Genomic DNA, 16,685 nt, shown 5'->3' with positions numbered 1-16,685 from the left:
TGATCATGGACACTCCCAACTGGGCCACGTTGGCATGCTGCTCTTTGTGTGGCGTGCATGCTCCCCCCGGGAAACATGCATGTCATCATGAATGTCACGCGTGCGCAATGCGACACCAATCAGGACCTTCTCCATACGGCCAGGGGTCCCCTCATCCGCAGGTAGAGGAGTGTCAGATGACATGGACATCCCCCCTACCTGCGGACGGGCCTGGGATGGGGCATCCCTGCTGGTGCATGGTGGTGCAGTCACAGGGTCATGGACAGTGACATGCACAGGCCCCTCCATGGTGACCTGTGCTGCCTCCTGCCCCTTGCCCGGGACTGCACCACTTGCACCAGTGGTACCACCTCCACCAGGCCCCATGTGCGGCTCAGTAGCGGCCTCCTCCTCCTCTGTGGAAAGCACCAACCTGGATGGCTCTACACCGTCTTCCACCGTTGCAAGCCCCTGTGGGGGCTCACCCACCCCTTCCACTGCAGCCGTAGTGGCAGACGAAGCACCAGTCCCCTCACTCCTGGACGATGGCAAATGCAATTGCACGCTGACGTGCAATTTTTTCACGTGCCAAATTACTCTGTATCAAGCTGGCCACGCGAAAACACACGGAAGACCAGGCTCCTGCCCTGAAGGCCATTTTCCTGCCCCCAAGAGCCCCAAGCACGCTCCCACCTGCCATCTGCTGCTGCCTGCCTGCCTGCTGCCCACGTGCCCTGCTATTTGCTGCCTGCACATCAGCCATCTGCAGGGGTGCAGTTGCTGTGACCAACCCTGCTGGAACTGAAGACTCCCGACTGGGATACCATCGCTCCACAGCCCAGCCCCAGGACCCAGTTGCCCACCCATGCCTGCCTCTGGGGTTGCCATGTCGGGCACACCACCATCTGAGACCACTGGCAGCCCCCAGCCAGAGAGGCACAGGGCCACCAGCTTCACTGCCACCGAAGTTGGTGTCCTGGTGGAGCAAGTCCTGGGGCAGTATGATGCCCCCTTCGGAAGTTCGCGCACCGACAAGCAAGGACGGACCAGGATCTGGACGGACATCGTGACTGCCATCAACGCAGAGGGGTGGCAGTCCAAAAATTCCAACATGTCAAGAAGCGCTGGGAGGACTTTAGGTCCAGGACCCTCAACAAGGCCCAGTACCTCTTGAAGGCAGCGGATGCTAAGGGGCGCCGGGGCCACCTGTCGGAACATCAAATGAGGGTCCTGGAACGCATATCCCCAGCGCTCCACATCCAGGTCCTTGAGAGGCAGACCCGTCTGGAGTTAAGCGGTAATTGTACATGCATACTGATTGTAAGCTGTGCGTGTGGTGGTGTGCCAGTAGTGTGCAGGTTGCACATGTGGTTTTGTAGGGCCATGTATGGATGTGTATGTACAGGGCTGTGAGGCTAACACATGCAAGTCCTCTCATGTGTGAGACACATGGATGGTGCATGTGTGTGTAAGCTTGCATGCCAAATACAGATGTGTGAGCACACATGCTTGAATGACTGTGTATGTAAATTGGCATGGTTGTAGTGTCACACATGGATGTCGGTTCCAGCTGCATGTATCTGCACCGTGTACATGTGCATGTGTGTGTATTTCACAAGGGTGCAACAGTGATGCAACATGGATGCTTGGGACACTGATATGTAGAAGACTGATTGCCAGATGTGACATGAATGCCGATCTCATCAATGCGACAGTTGTTGGAGGTGTTCACATGCATGTAAGTGTGGTGGCGTGTGTGCATGTCTAGTGCACTCCCTGTGTTTCATGTGATGTCTGGCTCACCTTTGGCTGCTCATGCTGTTGTATGTGTATGGATGGTGCTGGCTGTTGCCATATGGCTGTGGAATTGCTCAGGTGTGTGAGTTGACATGCCATGTGTGTTAGGGATTGTGATGCCATGTCTGAAGTTTGACACTGCCACTCATGTGCAACTGGCATGTGTGTATCAGTCCATTGTACAGTGTCCTGATGCCTGTCTCCTATCTCTCCCTGTCTGCACCGTCAACTGACGAAGAGGGCGGAGAGGGTGCTGTGGAGCACAGCGGCGGGGATCACACCACCAGCCGGAGACGCAAGGCCCGGCTCCCCACCCAGGTTGTGATCTCGTCAGGGAGTGAGGAGTCCGGTGCCACGTCCCAGGCCGCAGCTGCCGAGGGTAGGTACAAGAGGCCGAGGTCGTAGTTGGACTCCTCGGCAGCAGAAGGGGCAGCTGAGACCCCACAGGGTCCGACGAAGGAAGATGGCACGGAGTCATCCAGGTTGGTGGGGGGTTTGGTGGAGGAGGAGGCCGCGCAAGGGACAGAGACGGGGTCTGGAGGTGGGGATTCCACTGGTGCCAGTGGTGTAGTGCAGGGGCAGGAACAGGAGGCAGCACAGGCCGCCGCGGAGGTGCCTGTGTGTAATCCTGTCCCCGATCCTGTGACTGCATCATCCCGCCTACGTCCAGACCCGTTTTCAGGGAGGGGATCCGCTTACAACAACTGGCCTTCCTCTCCCTGCGGACGTGGCTATCCAGGACCGGGTTGAGCCTGTCCTGGGTGGGGTGGCGTTGTGTCAACGGGATATGCGAGGTGATCTGCAGTCTTTTCATGGGGAGACTGCACGTCATCTCGAATGGCTCGTTGACCATGTCAGCCTACTGGGACAGGTCACCCAGGCCGGATTCCTCAGTTTGCTGAACCTTGCTTCGACCCCCTCCTCACCTGAACCCCCTATGCGCCAGTCGTCCTCCGTGCTATCTTCCCACCCATGTATCACCTGGGTACCCTGTGGAGCTGCCTCTGACCGTGCGGCCAGGCTGGTGGAGGACACATCCCTGCCACAGTCGGGAGTCGGACGTCAAGCAGGGTTGGCCACCTCAACAACTGCACCCCAGCCGGAGGAGGATGTGCAGGCAGCAAGAGCCAGGGCACAGGCACAGGTACAGCAGCAGCAGCAACAAGGTGGGAGCCATGATGGCTCGGGGCCTTCGACATCGGAGGGGCAGGCATCGGCCAGAGGGCAGGAGGACCCAGGGCGGGAAGTATCTTCCGTGTGGCAGCGGTTAGGCCATGCTATAGATGCGGAGCGGCAGGGGGCGGAAGAGGCACGGCTCACGATGGTCAGGGCGGAGAACTCCATAAAAAAGGGCTCTGAGGCGGGCCGAGTGCCTCGAGGCAATTCGCAGGGACCTGGAGGTCCAGATGTCATCATCCCTGCGAACCCTCGGGGCCTTAGAAGAGGACCGGCTCCGGGACATCGAGCAGGAGTTCGATGATGCCCTGGCCCGGGAAATCAGGAAGTGAGCCGTCGGACTATCCCGCTGCCATTGTATATAGTTAATCAGTGTTAGGTTTCCTTTTGGTTTTCATTTCATTTGGGGCGCTTGGACAATGCCCCACCTTTTTGTATATAGTTGGTCATTAGGTAGGATTTTTGTAGGTGTCCTTTCAATGGTTGGGCTCATGGACCCTGTATTTGTACTTTGTATATAGTTCTACACTGGATTTCACTTCATTTAAGTTTCTTTTTTACCATGGATCAATGGATGTGTCTTATTTTTACACTTTGGATTTGGTTGGACGGACAGACTCTTTGGACCCATTTGCTTTTGGATTTATTTGGATTCTGGTTTCACACATTTTTTTTAAATATTTTGGACATGCAGCTTTTTCTTCATTATTTCCATTATTGTGTGATTTTTTTTTATTCATTTGGTTAATTATTGAATACACATGTATTATATACTTTACTGATGTGGTCTTATCTCATTTGTTTTGTGCATGTCACAATGTTGATCTTTTCACAGTCATGTGTCACCATTGCGTGGGTCTGAGGGACATTGATTCATGGCCATGCTGGTTATGTATTTTCTATCATGACTTTGGGAATTCAATGTGGGGTGTTTGGACTGGGGTGGGATTTGGGTGGCCATGAGGGGGCATGGGTCTGGAGTGTGATGACCTGTCGGGGGGACATGTGTGGGGGCCTGCTGGCAGGTGCCCTGTACTGCTGGTGGGTGGGGGTGCAGGGGGACAAGTGTGGGGCCTGCTGGCAGGTGCCCCTGACTGCTGGGGGGTGGGGGTGCTGGGAGACATGTGTGGGACATGAGTGGGGGCCTGCTGGCAGGTGCCCCTGACTGCTGGGGGGTGGGGGTGCAGAGGGACATGTGTGGGGGCCTGCTGGCAGGTGCCCCTGGCTGCTGAGGGGTGGGAGTGCAGGGGGACATGAGTGGGGGCCTGCTGGCAGGTGCTCTGCACTGCTGGGGGGTGGGGGTGCAGGGGGACATGTGTGGGGGCCTACTGGCAGGTGCCCCTGACTGCTGGGGGGTGGGTGTGTAGGGGGACATGTGTGGGGGCCTGCTGGCAGGTGGCCCTGACTGCTGGGGGTGGGGGTGCTTGGGGACATGTGTGGTACATGAGTGGGGGCCTGCTGGCAGGTGCCCCCGACTGCTGGTGGGTGAGGGTGTAGGGGGACATGTGTGGGGGCCTGCTGGCAGATGCCCCTGACTGCTGGGGGGTGGGGGTGCAGGGGGACATGAGTGGGACATGAGTGGGGGCCTGCTGGCAGGTGCCCTGCACTGCTGGGGGTGGGTGTTCCGGGGGACATGAGTGGGGGCATGCTGGCAGGTGCCCCTGACTGCTGGGGGGTGGGGGTGCTGGGGGACATTAGTGGGACATGAGTGGGGGCCTGCTGGCAGGTGCCCCTGACTGCTGGGGCATGGGGGTGCAGGGGGACATGAGTGGGACATGAGTGGGGGCCTCCTGGCAGGTGCCCCTGACTGCTGGGGGGTGGGGGTGCAGGGGGACATGAGTGGGACATCAGTGGGGGCCTGCTGGCAGGTGACCCTGACTGCTGGGGGGTGGGGGTGCAGGGGGACATGAGTAGGACATGAGTGGGGGCCTGCTGGCAGGTGCCCCTGACTGCTGGGGGGTGGGGTGCAGGGGGACATGAGTGGGACATCAGTGGAGGCCTGCTTGCATGTGCCCTGCACTGCTGGGGGGGTGGGGTGCAGGGGGTCATGCTTGGTGATTAGTAGTGCAAGGTGACATGTGGCTTGGCTGGGCGGCATGCCCATGGTGGATGGGCTGCCTGCGGGACATGACCAGGGGTGCAGGGTAGTCCACTACAGGGCTGCCTGCAGGGGCCGTGGAGGGTGTAGAGGGAACACCTGGGAGGACCCACACTGCCAATTCATGTGTAGGACTCCCCGGCACCCCCGAAATACACGTACCCTGCTGAAATCGCATGTGAGACTTCCCCGAACCCCAGGAATACACGTACCCCACTCGCACAGGGCCTATCGCGTGTGTAACTCCACGCGTACCCCAGAAATACACGTACCCCACTCGCACAGGCCCTTTCGCGTGTGAAACTTCCCGCGCACTCCAGAAATACACGTACCCCACTCGCACAGGCCCTTTCATGTGTGAAACTTCCCGCGCACCCCAGACATACACGTACCCGGATCCAATCGCGTATGAAACTCCACCCAAACCCCAGTTATACATGTACCCCACTCGACCAAGGCCTATCGCATGTGAAACTTCCCGCGCACCCCCGAAATACACGCACATGCTATTTGTCACAAAGCGGGTCTGTGTTTGTCATGTATCCCTTTGCACGTCAGTTGTCCTAGAAGGATACAGTATGGGACATTCATCATAGCTGTATGTAAGTGCTTTTTGTTAGCGCACATTTTTTTCATGCGCAGGGACGCTACCGCCTGCCTCCGTGTGGCGGATGTGTTTAGGCCTGAGCGCCTCTTTGCCCGTGCGCTGGTTTGCCCTATTCGATTCCATGAATACGTGTTGTAGGCGAGCGTTTGGTCGTTCCGCGCACTTGCCTCCTGTACTTCCCCCATGACGCCCACATTTTCACACGTTGTTCCCCATTCCGCGTGTCACGCCACATGTTACGCCTACTTTTATTGTGTGCGCCGCGCTTCGTGCGCTTCCGCTGTGCACTTAGCGCACACTGTTTGAAGGCGTGTGCGCCAGCATGCGCCGAACAGGATTTCATCGCACATCCTTGGATTTCCACGTGCACGTACTTCCATAAATCACTGTGCGCGGGTTTTGCTGCGATTTTCGCACTGGCACTGCGATTCGCACGCTTTCGCACGCTTGCGCTGAAAATTTCAGCGCACATTAATTCCATGAATCGGCCTCTTAATTAATCATATCAAATTGTCATTAAAGATTCCTCAACATAAAGAAATATATGACATGCCCCTGCTACAACTCTTTAAACCATGGAGAAAAGAAGAAATACTAGATAACTATGACTCATATGAAGATGCTTTCAAAGCAAATGAAAGCACTATAACTGATGTAAATTTTACACAGTACAAAACAATGTTGCACAATGAACAGCAACACGAAGAAGAACTGCTGGCCCAACTAGATAAGGACACTCCTGACAGTAGTCAATCTTCTGTAACAGGAAGCCAAGAACCACTGGGAGAACCACTAATAACAAATGAGGCAGAATTAGCTATGACAGAAGTAGAAAACACCATGTGTCAGTATGAAGATAAAGAAGACTTAACTTTACTACAATCAAAACGAAACAATGAGCAACATAGCATTTTTCAAGAAGTAACAAAAGAAATTGCACATGGTGTACAACATGAAAACAAAGAATGCACCTGCCAAAATTACAAACTTATAATACTGTACGTCAGTGGTGAAGCTGGTTCTGGCAAAACATTCCTAATCAAAATCATCAGTAAGTTCCTTCAACAATTGACAACCAACAAACTGTCAGCTGTTGTCACTGCCCCCACAGGTTTAGCTGCCTACAACATAGGCGGTGTCATTTTACACCGATTACTACTCCTGCCAGTAGAACACCAAAACAAATTAGACTATTACAAACTTTCTACCGAAACGCCAATGGAACTACGCAGAGTATTAAAACAAATGAAAATGCTACTAATAGATGAAGTGAGCATGGTGTCCTACCTAATGTTGGCTTTGATTCACCTCAGATTACAAGTACTCAAAACAAACTACGAAGAGCTCTTTGCAGGAAAACACATTATTTTTTTCGGAGATCTTCTTCAATAAGTAAAAGGTGAGCCTGTTTTTAAAACATTAGGACACAAACTCTGCAGTAAAACTGTTGGCAGCATTGGAAATGTCAACCTTTGGCAACATTTCCAATACAGAGAATTAACAGAAAACATGCGGCAATCTGCAGATCTCACTTATGCCAACATCTTAAAAAGTATTAGAGTTGGTATACTATCTAAAGAAGCACAAGCAATATTGAAAACCCGGCACATTCATGCACTTTATGGCGATAATGCATGTGCTACAGATGTTATGGAACAATTAGCCCATAAAAATTTCACTCGTATGGCCTTAATGCCAACATTTGCAAGCTGTTTCAAATTCAATGAAATAATGTAAAATAAAGACATGCAAACAATAATGGAATTTAGCGTTACAGACAAACTAGATGTACATGGTATGACACTACCCATGTGTGAGCAAGCCACAACAAGACTAAATAGTTTAGAAAATTCAATCTCCAACACAGCTGGGTTGGAAAAGATATTAAAATTATCCTTAAATTGCAGAGTAATGCTTAAACGTAACCTTGACGTGGACCAAGGACTAGTTAATGGAGCACTGGGTACAGTTGTTGGCTTTCAAACATACCCACGTGACAACAAAATTCAGTTTGTCAATATTCTCTTTGACAAACTTTCAGAAGTAAAAAGGATAGGACGCTCAACAGCTCGATTCCGTCTCTTCAAAGATATGTATGTACGCAGAGAACAATTTTCTCTAACTCTTGCGTACCCAGTCACCATTCATAAATCACAAGTTCTTACCCTAGACATAGCAATGATAGACATTGGTAACAGTCTTTAAAGAAGGCATGAGCTACGTAGCACTATCACGCTTACGTACACTTGATGGTCTATTTCTAATCAACTTTGATGCAAGTAAAGTAAACGCTGATATTCCTTGCATTTTAGAATACAATAGACTTCGCTCACTATACAACCCCCTCTAAACACACATTCTGTTCCACAAAAAGTAAAACGTGTAAAAGAAAACTAAATCAAACAGAAATGCAACAGGATGTCACTGCAAATCCTCCAAAGAGAGTAAAAGAAACTAAAACTTCATCAAGTACCACAAACATAAAAGAACCAATTAGGGAAAGTAAACCAGGTACTTCGTCAAAGAAGGAAGACAAACTAAAAAAATATCAATCAGATACAGAACTACCTGGTCCATTTAAACTCTCAAATATAGTTGGAGTTAGTTGCTACGCAAATATAGCAATGAATATTCTATTTCAATTGCCACCAATTGTTGACAACATTTAGTTACACGTACAGACCAATTGTGTCTGCAAATGTTAGTACTTCACAGAAACGCAACAAACGATCCTGACAACACATATAGTGTTTATGGAATAAGACAACTATTGGACTACTGTGCTGGAATGGTTAAATTCACTATAAACTCACAGGAAGATGCACAAGAATTTCTAATGTACTTACTACAAGTACTGGAAAATAAAAACATACCTATAAATGAAATCTTCCAGATTTCATACATGTGGAGACATACATGCACTCTCTGCAACAATGTGACACAAGAACAAATGAACGCTTTGTATATATGTCAATACATAATTGTGAATCCATTCCATTTCAGCAACTTGTACAAGATGCAAACCATGTTAGATTATGTACAACCTGCGATTCGGATAATCGCTCCACCTTTTTAATACAAACACATAGTAAATATATAATACTAATGCTTCTATGTTACAATGCAGATGGTACCAAAAACAACTGCAAGCTGACTGGATTCACACATGGTCAAGTATCACTTGATAAGAAAACCTTCACAACAATAGGTATAATCTACTACACAGGAGCCACAACCAATTCAGGTCACTACACTGCATATATAAAAAAGAAATGTGGATGGTTTGAATGTAATGATAGTACCATTACTCTAAAGCAGAGATTACCAGCAAATCTTGCAAACGCTTATTAAACGTTCTTAAATGTTTTAACTAAACTGCACTTAAACCTTAACTAAACTAGTAGTAGACAAATATAAACTGTTAGAATATTCCAACAGGTATCTAACTGCCCAAAGATTCTACAACAAGTAATCAGATAAATGAATATCACTAAATTAGAGCAAAAAATTGATAGTTAGAATACAACAACTGGTATCTAACTAACCCAAAATTTTACAATATCCAAACTAATTAATCAATACTGCTAAATAATACAAAAAAATAGACAGTTAGAATACGCCAATTAGTATCTAACTGCCCAAAAATTTTACAATATCCAAACAGATAAATCAATACCACTAAAATATATAAAAAAAATAGACAGTTAGAATACGCCAACTGGTATCTAACTGCTACAAAATTTTACAATATCCAAACAAATAAATGATATGTAACTGCTCCAAAAATCTGCAACAAGCCAATATATAGAGCATTAGCCAGAAACAAAAAGTGAACACTGAAAACAAACAAATAGACTGTAGCATAACAAAAAAAGAGTTTTCTTTTAATCCAAGATGGATTTTATTTACTCCCGCAGACCCAATGATTTTAGCAACAAAAACAGAAACTGAGCAAATTGCACAGTACACTGGTTTGTAATGTACTAAATATGAGGGTAAAAAAGTAAAATAAAAATGTTGATTATTCAATGTTATAAGTCATTACAAAATACCAATACTAACATGATCTTTTCTTTTATCACAGAAATGAACAAGAAATACATGTACTCCAGTTACTAAACCAAACAGTAAGTATATTATAATAAGTACAACCATCACAGCATATCACACCCATAGTGGCTTATAACTTTGTTCCTTATAATTTTGTTTTTGGATTACAAAGTTATAAGCCACTATGAGTGGGATATGCTGCGGTGGTTGTGGCCAGGGGCATGCTCCCGAGACTCTATGCCCTGGCCACAACCACCGCAGCATATCACATCCATAAAGTCAAACATTTTAACTATGCCTTATGGGAACTTTTAATGTTCATGGACATAATGAGTGTTCTTAGAACACTTTCAACCTGCCAGCGAACAATACGGACAGCGTCCTCAGTACACCCCCATTTTGTTTATTTACGAACATTTCAGAACACAGCGAGTGTTCTTAGAACAGTTTTAGCTTGCTTGCGAACAACATGGACAGCGTCCTCAGGACACACCCTATTTGTTTATTTACGAACATTTCTGGACACCGCGAGTGTTCTTAGAACACTATCAACTTGCCAGCGAACAATACAGACAGCATCCTCAGGACACCCCCATTTTGTTTATTTACGAACATTTCAGGACACCGCGATTGTTCTTAGAACACTTTCAACTTGCCAGCGAATAATGCGGACAGCATCCTCAAGACACCCCCATTTTGTTTATTCACGAACATTTCAGGACACCGTGAGTGTTCTTAGAACACTTTCAAGTTCTCAGCGAACAATACGGACAGCGGCCTCAGGACACCCCCATTTTGTTTATTTACGAACATTTCAGGACACCGCAAGTGTTCTTAGAACAATTTCAAGTTGCCAGCAAACAATACGGACAGCGTCCTCAGGACACCCTCATTTTGTTTATTTACGAACATTTCAGGACACAGCGAGTGTTCTTCGAACACTTTCAACTTGCCAGGGAACAATACGGACAGCGCCCTGAGGACATCCCAATTTTGTTTATTTACGAACATTTCAGGACACCACGAGTGTTCTAAGAACACTTTCAACTTGCCAGCAAACAATACGGACAGCGTCCTCAGGACACCCCCATTTTGTTTATTTACGAACATTTCAGGACACCGCGAGTGCTCTTAGAACACTTTCAAGTTGCCAACGAACAATACGGACAGCGTCCTCAGGACACCCCCATTTTGTTTATTTACGGACATTTCAGGACTCCGCGAGTGTTCTTAGAACACTTTCAACTTAACAGCGAACAATACGGATAGTGTCCTCACGACACCCCCATTTTGTTTATTTACAAACATTTCAGGACACCGTGAGTGTTCTTAGAACACTTTCATCTTGCCAGCTAACAATACAGACAGCGTCCTCAGGACACCCCCATTTTTGTTATTTTTATGAACATTTCGGGACACCGCGAGTGTTCTTAGAACACTTTCAACTCACCAGTGAACAATACGGACACCGTCCTCAGGACACCCCCATTTTGTTTATTTATGAACATTTCAGGACACTATGAGTGTTCTTAGAACACTTGCAACTTGCCAGTGAACAATACGTACAGCGTCCTCAGGACACCCCCATTTTGTTTATTTATGAACATTTCAGGACACCGTGAGTGCTCTTAGAACACTTTCAAGTTGCCAGCGAACAATAAGGACAGCGGCCTCAGGACACCTCCATTTTGTTTATTTACGAACATTTCAAGACACCGCGAGTGTTCTTAGAACACTTTCAAATTGCCAGCGAAAATACGGACAGCGTCCTCAGGACACCTCCATTTTGTTTATTTACGAACATTTTAGGACACGGCGAGTGTTCTTAGAACACTATCAACTTATCTACGAAAAAAACTGACAGACATACCGTTCTAAGGACACCCCCATTTTATTTATTTACAAACATTTCAAGACACCGAGTTCTCAGGACACCCCCATTTTATTTATTTAACAACATTTCAGAACACTGTGAGTGTTCTTAGAACAATTTCAATTTACCAGCAAACAATACGGACAGCGTCCTCAGGACACCCCTAACTTCTTTACTTAAGGACATTTCAGGACACCGCGAGTGTTCTTAGAACAGTTTCACCTTGCTTGCGAACAACACGGACACATATTCCGTCCTCCGAACACCCCCATTTAGTTTATTTAGAACATTTCAGAACAGCCGTGTTGTCTGCAGACAAATCGAACACAACAAGAGGGTCTACCACACATAAAGATACAACATTTAACCCATCACATACTCTTCCCCCCTCCCCAAATACTCTCACACACCAACACACTCTACTAAATACTATTTTTTAACCAAGTTTCACCGCGCTGTCCGCAGACGTCCGCAAATCCAAGATGGCGGGCGCTACCGAAAATCTAACGCGCTTCACGCAGTTCGCCGTCCAATCAGCGAACACGGACATGATGTAAGCTGATTGGCCAATCAGAACGCTGTCTGCGGAGCGAACAGGGAAGTGTGTCCACGGACCAAACACAGATATCACTATTTTCTTTATCTACTTTTTGGTCATTTTAAAAAAAACTACTGGACGGATTTTCACCAAATTTGCAAAAGCACGCTTTCAGGACCAGGCCGCTACTCCTGGTCTAAATTTGGTGAAAATCTGTCCAGCGGTTTGGGCTGTAGGCGCGAGCAAAGTTTTTTCCCCATTCAGTCTATGGGAAAAAAAAAAGTTTTGGGACCCCCCCTATAACTTTGCCCCCCCCGGACGAATCCTCACCAAACTTTGCAAAAAAAAATCAGAGTGGGCTATATACTATTTTTGCAAAGTTTTGTGAGGATTCGACCAGGGGAGCAAAGTTATAAGCTGCCCAAAAAGTGCTCTTCTTATGGAAACAGCAACTTAACCATAAATACATGGCCACTAATGTGGCCATGTAATATATATAGCTTCAACGTCAATTGGGCCTCGTAAAGGCCCTTCTTCAGGAGAAGAAAACTTTGCAATGATCCTGCAAAAATTATACAAAAATGAAATCACTGTCTGAAAGGTTCCAATCCATGGGAGAGCAAGTTGAACTGTGGGGTGACTCCGCTCTGTGGGATATTCTGAAAAATTGAGAGTGTGGCTCTGCTCTATAGGTGATCCTGAAGAATGATGGTAGAGCCTCTGCTGTGGTAGAGCTGAAACAATTGGGCAGTGACTCTGCTCTGTGAGAGAGTCAATTATTCTGTCCTATGGTGGATCTGAACACATGACTTGTTGACATTGGTCTATGGAAGAACCTCTATGAATGTGGGAATGACTCTGATGCATGGGAGAGACATAAATAGCAGTGCCACCAGGTTGTCGGGGAGCCTTTAGAATGGCGGAAGAAGCTATAATTTACCAAAGAGATGCATCGCGTGACAGGCCATGATCTGTGGAAGACATGGAAACATGAAGGCAGTGACTATGCCAGGTGGGAGGATGTGTGAGGTTTTGCCATTGTGTTAGATCATCCACTCTATGGGAGAGCCAGAAAATTGAAGTTGAGTGTATATTCTGTAGATGAGCCTACACAGCTGTAGCAGAGGTTCTTACCTGTGGTGGAGCCAGAATTACTGAGGTAGTGGACCTGCTCTGTGGGATAGTCTTTGGAATTGGGAGAGAGGCTATGCTCTGTGGGAGAGATAGAACAGCTGATGCAGTGTCTATGCTTTGTTGGAAAATCAGAACAATTGGGTTGGTTGCTCTGCTCTGTAGTGAGGCAGGATCTTGCTTTATGGCAGAGCCTGTAGAATTGTAGGAGAGGGTATGCTTTGTAGAAGAGTCACAACACCCTTTTTGGGAGTCTCCATATTAGTGAGTGAGATGTCCCTCCTTAGAAGAGTGGGAACAATTGATTCAGCGACACAGCTTTGCCAGCAAGCCTGTATAGATGTGGGAGGCACTCCACTCTGACGCAGACCGAGAACAATTGTGGCAGTTGCTGTGCTCTCTGCGAGAAACAGAACAACCAAGGTAGATGAATCGCTCTTTAGGTGAGTCAGATAAATAGAGATAGTTTTTGTTCCTTTGGAGGTACTGTAGAATAATAGGAAAGGCTCTGGTTTTTTAGGGAACAGACATAATTGTGCCAGTGGCTTCACTCAGCATAAGATCTGGAAACAAAGAAGCAGTGGCTCTTCTGGTGTTAAGGAGGGCCTGAAAAATGATGCTAGTGGATCTGCTCTTTGGTAGAATGTGAAGAATTGTTTTGAGGCTCTATACTGTGGGCGAGTCACAAACATTGAGTCAGCGGTTCTACTGTGTGGGAATTTGGAACCAGTTAGGTGGAAGAACTGCTCTTTGGAGAGATTTTGGAATTGTAGGAGAGTATAAGGTTTGCAGAAGTGCTTGAAAAATCGAGTCAGTTGAACAGACCATAGAATTGTGGCAATGCTAGGCTCTGTGGTTCTGTCTGTGGCCACGCTGATGAATGCAAGAGTGAATGCCATCTGCAGGAGAGCCTCTAACATGTTCTGAGATTGTCCACTTTGTGAGAGAGACAACAAATTGATGTAGGACCTCCACTCCATGAGAGATTAGGGAACATGGTGCCAAATGCTCTACTCTATGGGACAGCTTAAACATATTTCAGAATAGTCTATTCTGTGGGGCAGCCTTGGCATTTGTGGGCTCTTTGGGAGAGCCAGACAAATGAAGGCTTTGCCTATGATCTATGGTGGAATCAAGTAAAATTGTCGGACAAGCTGCACTCTGCCAGCGAGCCATTATAATTGTGGAAGAAACTCCTAGAGAGCACTAGAGAACCCACCAAGATGGCAGCTCGTCTGTGAGATCGGCGAAGAGCTCCCATTGATCTTGGAATTACTGCCGACTGGAGTGCAAAAATCAGCGGACAGTCGACAGAGAGCGTTACAAAGCACCCTGCTGATCATATCGGTGTGCACATTTCGACAAACTGGGCGGCTGACTGGGTGCACTGGCGCAAGCCCACACGCAGGTTGGAGGGCCGTGACCAGGCTGCTTCATCCGCCACGTTCCCTGCACTGTGCAGCTGCCCTGGGGCACCCATCGGGAACAATCGGCACGGAAACATCAGACTGCTGCCCCCAGAACAACACAAAGACAGCATTGGCCACTGGCGGTCCGGGGGCCGGAGTCCACGGGGGTGATCCACCCCATCCCGACGATCCCAGATGCTTGAGCAGGGGGTGCTGGCAGGACGCGCTGTAGGTGAAGCGAGGCATCGGCTCTGCTGGGCTAGCCCTGAGCCACAGGGACCACCGGTTGAGCCGCCGCCACCGACCGCAGAGGCGACCATCGAGGCGACCGCTGCTTGCACAGTGCAGCGGTGTGCTCCATGGCCTCTTGCTTGGTGGCTGGCCGGCGGAGAGCGCTGACCTTGGACTGGGAGTCCTGCCGTGTCCGAGAACTGGAGCGACGAGCCCGGACGGCACCGCGGTGCAGGTAGGAGGCATCAACAACCGCCATCCTCCCCACTCTGACCAGTGGGCCCCCTCCACTGGCCCAGCAACAGGGAATCCTAAGCGGAGGCCCGTCGGTACGCACCCACCCAGGGCCTACAGACACGACGGCAGCGGCACCACCTATGCTATCACCCACAAGGCGACGGAGCCCAGAAACGTCCATCACCGAGCAGAGCAGATCTGAGGAACCATCAGCCGAAATCCAACGCGGGTAAGGTCTGCCCAATGAGCGAGCCGTCTTGGCCCCCTGCGGTGGAGGCGTAACTTATCTGAGGCCCATAACCCCCTGAAATCCTCTCCCACGTCCCCGATGGCTCTAGTCCTGGGAGCCGAACCAGGGGCAGCAGCAGGGCGGTGGCGTGAAGGGGGTTCACCGGACCCAACTTGCTAAATTCAGTTTGCCTGGGCCCACAAGGCTAACATATACACGATTCAAAGATGGTGACTATAGCATGTTGGCACACCACACATCCGACGCAAACCGCATCAGCCCATCATACACTTTCTGAGTATCACTGTGAATGGGAACGCTGAACACAGTGTAATTGGGAATCAGTGGATAATAGAGTCCTGCATGACACCGGACCCAGCCTGACAACAGAGGCCGGTGTCTTCAATTGCCCCAAAGCCTAACAGCAGTGTGATCCTTACAGAGCGGCACAGCCATGAGCCGGTGACATCTGATATAGCCAATATCAATACACAGGCTTGACGTAGTGGAGCAGCGAGTTTCGGAACCTCGACGACAGCAGTGTGTTGCTGGGGGTCAGCGTAATGGTGTTTGAAAATCAAATGAAAGTGGTGAATGCCAAGAACGAGGATTTGGAGGGTAGAGCCCAGCACAATAATATTGGAAGACTTTATCGAAAAACTTTGCAAAGAACTATTCGGAGCCGCCGCACTGTCCCAGCTCTTCGTCGTTCAAAGAGCTCACAGGGTACCATCCGGCCGAGCTGCACCTGACGCGTCTCCGTGCCCTATAATCACCAGGATTCTCAATTACAAAGACCGCAACCAGATCCTGAAGTTGGCGAGGGACAGAGGTGAACTACAGTATGATGGTGACAGCATCCAAATCTACCCTGATTTCTCTCAAGCAGTCCAAACATCTCGGAGATCCTTTACTGGAGTGAAACGCCGGCTGCGAGACAGCGAAATGCAATACTCAATGCTATTCCCAGCCAAACTGAGAATCCTACACGCCAGGACAACTAAGTTCTTTATGTCACCGGAGGAAGCTAACATGTTCCTAGATAGTTTTGGCTGTTGACCCGCAAGCAACAACAACCCGAGGCCGCCAAAAAATGATCGAGCAAGGAGGAACCCGCCTTGAGATCCTGGAAAGCTACATCACCCACTCGCTGAGCTACTAGAACCACTCCTCAGGAGAACACAGCAAATCCGTTTATCCTTATCTGATTGGAGCAGGTACTCTTGAATGGGCACTAGCGCCCCTAGCACAGCTCCAAGTTCAATGTTAATCAGTTGTAGAAATGGGGGGGATTTTTGACGGGTGGGTTGGGGGTTGCACGTGTGTGGGT

The sequence above is a fragment of the Ambystoma mexicanum genome, chromosome 2q, assembly GCF_040938575.1.
Source record: "Ambystoma mexicanum isolate Mex_15411 chromosome 2q, UKY_AmexF1_1, whole genome shotgun sequence".
NCBI lineage: Eukaryota > Metazoa > Chordata > Amphibia > Caudata > Ambystomatidae > Ambystoma > Ambystoma mexicanum.
Note: the sequence above shows the minus strand (reverse complement) of the source record.